The sequence below is a fragment of the Hippocampus comes genome, unplaced genomic scaffold, assembly GCF_001891065.2.
Source record: "Hippocampus comes isolate QL1 unplaced genomic scaffold, H_comes_QL1_v1.1 scaffold92, whole genome shotgun sequence".
Lineage (NCBI taxonomy): Eukaryota > Metazoa > Chordata > Actinopteri > Syngnathiformes > Syngnathidae > Hippocampus > Hippocampus comes.
The window spans coordinates 3,132,003-3,136,990 of NW_017805379.1; the positions used below are offsets into that span (position 1 = coordinate 3,132,003).

Consider the following 4,988-nt stretch of genomic DNA (forward strand, 5'->3'; position numbering starts at 1 on the left):
GCGCGTGTGTGTGTGTGTGTGTGTGTGTGTGTGTGTGTGTGTGTGTGTGTGTGTGTGTGTGTGTGCGCGTGCACGCACGCGTGCGCGCCCGTCTGCTTTCAGCACCCAAGCCCCGTGCCAGTTTTGAGGAGCAGCTGGGCTTTCTGTCTGTCCGCCGTCGCGTCCCGGCCCCCCCGCATCCTGTTGAGCGCAATGGCCGCGTGTTTTGACTGGGCTGATAAATTAGCTGGATCACCGCAGTCAACTCTTTTTGCCTCTCTTCTTCTCTCCCGCCATCTACCTCCGATCTGTCACTCTTTCTCTGTCTGTCTGTCTGTGCAATCAGGACATCGGGTCAAGGAGACGGTGATGAGGTACATATCAGTGAAGCAGAATGTACATCAGTAGCCTCTCCGGGCAGGGACTCACAAACATGCACGCATTTATTTCTACCTCCTCCTTCCATCTCATGTTTATGTCCCTGTTTTTATCCCCGTGAAAGGTATCAGGCACAGGTCAATAATGTGTTGAGCAATATTGATTCATCCAGTCTCACGGCCCTGGATGTGAGACGGCAAATGCTTTTGGCTCCATATTGTGCCGTTACTAGCGTCGTTAGCTTCTCCCGGCTGGATTTAAACCCAAATGAACCATCCAAATGAACGCCCGGATGTTTTTTTTTTTTTTTTTGACTGCCCATATTCAAGTGACACGTATTGACACATCACGCTGCCATGACACATATCCAAAGTGTGCCACTTGGGACTAGAGCGTGAGAATCCAGACCAAGCCAACGTGGCATCTTTGCAAGGGCGCGTAAAATGTTTGGAAGACGCCACAGAAACACTCGGGTGGCCCACCCGCTGCTGCTCGAAGCGCAACTCACGCCGTTTACGGGGAGACATCAAAGGTTGCGCATTTTATGTCGCGCGTCTGCGGTTGTTTGCCTGGGGCCGGATGATCAAAACTTGCTTCCTGCGCAGCAAAGAAAACGGATCACCTCCCCCTGACCCTGAAATCAGCCATAGTGGGGACAACCTCCATGTAAGAGGACTGCGAACTGCCTCAATTGCATTCACATTCCTTATTCTGGGCCTCGATTGAGTTAGTCAGTACCTAATTGCTTTGTATAGGTTGTCTGAATACTAATTAGAACCCCACTTGTGCCAACAACCTCCTTCCAGCAAAATGAAAAACAGAACCTATGCAGACGGTCATCTGCCTTGTTAAATTTTTATTTGGACGTTTGTTGGAAAACAATCCATTCCACGACACTGGCCCAAGTTGTTCAGATTTTTGGAACTAATTTTCCATCCATTTCAATCAGCCTGCCATGCATGTTTTTGGAACGCGGGAGGAAACCAGAGTACCCGGAGAAAACCCATGCGGGCCCCGGGAGAACATGCAAACTCCACACAGGAAGGCCGGAGCCGGGATCGAACCCACGACCTCTGTACTGTGAGGTGGACGCGCGAACCATTCGTCCACTGGGCCGCCCAAAACTAATTTTCCCCAAATGAAATAAAGGAAATAGAAACAATTCTGACTTTCTCACAAGTCATCATACCCCCCCCCCCCCCCACCCCCGGGCACTTTCTTTTCTTCTTTCACCGCAAATCTATTTCATCACGTAATCTAATCATGGAGTAATCATTTAAGATGAATCATTTAATCACCCCTCCCCCACTCATTAGCAAGTGTTCACGAGAGAGAAATAGAGCCTCGGACGTTGGGTCCGGTGCAAATTAATTGAGCTGTTTGGCGTTTTGAAGATCATGTCTTGCTTGTGTACACAAATCAAGTGGACCACCGCGGAGCTCGCTGTCCAATTTTCAAGAGGCTAACAGCAATCATTAGATGAAGTGAAACACTCTTTGGATTGGCCAATCTCGATATGAAATATACTGACGAGTAGCCTTTAAATACTCTGCCAGCGAAGCTCTACGGAAGCGGGCCATTAAAATTGCGTAAATATTCCCAAAGTTTTTTTTTTTTTTTTTTTCGTGTCACTCGAGGCTTTGGGTGAATTTATCATGTACTTCAATGAAATATTTGCTGTATCATCATAATCAAGCGTCCAATTTAAAAAAAAAAAACCTTCAAAGTGTTCCGTGCGCTTATTCTGGTCTTCCGCAACATTTCACATGAACTTGGCAATTAGCATCGGTGTCTCCATCTTCTCCGGTGTTCTCATTTTGCTCTGCGTGTCGCACGCTTAGCTGCTCCTCATCTGCTTTTAGCGATAACGATTCTTGTCGGGGGTCTACTTTGTTTTTACGCCACACAGGCAAGGATGCAAACCACGGAAGGAGGGAGCAAGTTAGCTTAGCGCCAAGCTTCCCCACCCCACTTCCCCCCCACTCATTCGCAAGCTACTGGGAAAACGAGAACTCCAGCAGTGTCGAGAATCACATTTGTTTTCGAAATCCACCTTGAAACAAGAATTAGTAGACATTGGTAATGGTCTGTATCAGGAACGCGCAACAATGATTGATGGTGGACAAATGTAGCCCTCCTCTTCGTCCTCGTCTTCAGTCTCTTTGCATGTTTATCTTAACTCCCTCTCTCTCTCTCTCTCTCTCTCTCTCTCTCTCTCTCTCTCTCTGTCTTTCTTCAGCATCTTCTTGTTCTTTCTCCTTCCTGGAGCGGGGGATGCCAGGGGGACAGAGTGCAGATAGGACCTGTCTCCATGGCAACAGCTTCTGCAAGCTTCTGACGCCCCTTACTCGGAAGGGAGAGCGTTGGGGCTGGGGTGGGCTGCGCGAGGTGGGGGGTGGTATGCGTGAGGAACGGAATAGTAGCTTTTTCGGGGCACACACGCATGGAAGAACATGTCTTGGACTGGGGAGGGTAAAAGAATGGAGGGATGAGGATGGAGGGAAAGAGGCAGTGGACCCTGTGCTCCCCCAGGGACTCGGAATTAGCATAAAGCTGGGGGAGGTGTGTTTTGGTGTGTGTGTGTATGGTTTTCTTCTTTCTTTCATGCGTAACTTCTTTATCAACGTTTATTAGTGTGCCGGCAAAGAATTGGAAATGCCTCCATGGGAGTGAAAGTGGGGAAGGTGCGCGCATGTGTGTTGGCTAGCATGGACCTACAGACCTGACCCCCCCCCCCCACACACACACACACACGCAGACACACACACACTAAACCTCCCTCTTGCCTGTCTGCCTCACTACTGAAAGGCAGCACTTTATAAGCTTGTGATGCAACTGTGTGTGTGTGTAGTTGTGTGTGTGCGTGTGTATACCCGTTTGTGTGTGTGCGTGTTTGTTCCGGCATGCTTATGTAAGCGCTTCTGACACGAGTGTACGTGTGTGCGGACGAGAATACGGTTATATCATATTTAACTCCCGGGCTGAATCATTTGGCTCGCCGCCTACCCCTCCACACCACCCCGACATTTCCACTTTCGTTCTGCATTGTTCCCCCAGACAACAAAAAGATGGAAAACAAGTATATGTTGCGCTATCGTGATTAGCAAAAAAAAGTGGTCATCGTGACACGTGTTGTGCTTTTAAATGTGAATACATCAAAATCAACTTTTTTAAAAAATATAGTTTTACGCATCCACCCACTTTTAACACATTTCGTTGTGTCGAAACAAACTTCCAAACACCTTGTGAACGTATTTGAACACAGCAAAACAATGCAAGCATAGAATGAACCGAAAATATTTTGCGTCATATCTATGTATTGCAGGCATGGTGGGGATAGTGTGTGAGTGTTTGCGCGTGGGCTGTGGCTAACAGCAGCTTCTGCGTGAGTGTGCTTTAATGTACTCCTAGTGTTCAAGAAACCAAAAGTGCATCTGCAATTGCGGCTCTCCTTTCGATATGCTGTAAAAAGCCTTGAAAAAAAAACAACTATCGCTCGATACCGCTGATTTCAATGATTTGAATTATTAAATCATCACCATTCTTCTCCCTGTGATTGACGAGTCGACTGGGATAGGCTTTAGCTCGCCCCCGACCCTGAACAGGAAAAGCACTGTCGAAAATGAATATCTCTTCTCGAAACCGCTTATTGCATGCATGTCCGACGTGTTTGCATTGCACGGTGCCAGCTGCACCCGAGATCATGTTACTGTGTAACTAATGTAATGCGTGTAATTGTTTGATTTGTTGAAATCCCAGTTGGCACATTTGCTTAGCCCGCCTGCTGCAACCGTCCACAATAAACCAACGCCTAATGAATAGACTCCAATTGAATTAGTTTGGACTCGGGGCGCCACACACGAGGGCGGAATTGTGTGATACTCTCAGATGAAGGTTTACGTCAAACGTGGAAAAATTATATCGATCATCACACGTTGTGTATCTAATGACGAGGCTTCCACTACCTGAATGCTAACAAAAATGGAAAGCGTCATTGGGGCATTTGGCCAACAATCTGGCCGTGTTGTTGCTATGTATGTGTGTGTGTGGGGGGGGGGCATAAAATACCGCACCCCCACCCCCCAATCTGTAATTTGCTATCTGAGACTGTTTTCCACCCAGCATTTACTCCCAGCATCAAGAAGTAATACCAATAAATATATTTATTTTACAAATAATGCGACTGAGCTCAGTAATGTCAAAAAAAAAAAAAAAGTACCTGTGTAAACTTGATTCTAAATAAATGACCATATATGCAAAATGTGTACCTCGGGTCAAAGGTTTCCATCATGTATCAACGTACAGTTGCTCACCATGATTGACTCCGTGATTGCCTTCCCCCAAGCTCCTTTCTTGTTATATGCAAAACAACGTCAAATTTAAAAAAAAAACCTCACTCTCATTTGGCAACGCTGTGTACAGAAGCCACGGAATTTTTTTTTCCCCCTTTGCAAATCATCCTTAGCTATAAAGTTCAAATAAGCCAAAGTTAAAAGTGACTGCAAACACCAGAGTCGTGAAGCGGAGGGACACTTGCCAGATTTCGATTTTTCTTCTTTTTTTTTCTTTTTTTAATGTAGAGGTTTCTCCTTGAACACTTTGCCCTAATTTGTCAGCATAAAAAAAAAAAA

The 4,988-nt window shown here is 46.4% G+C and overlaps 1 protein-coding gene across 3 annotated transcripts in view; it reads left to right on the plus strand.

Moving 5' to 3' along the window:
- The window catches only part of LOC109517378 (single-stranded DNA-binding protein 3), a 36,042-nt gene that overhangs the window by 21,632 nt on the left and 9,422 nt on the right, over positions 1-4,988 (plus strand). The gene's annotated exons all lie outside the window — the stretch shown is intronic.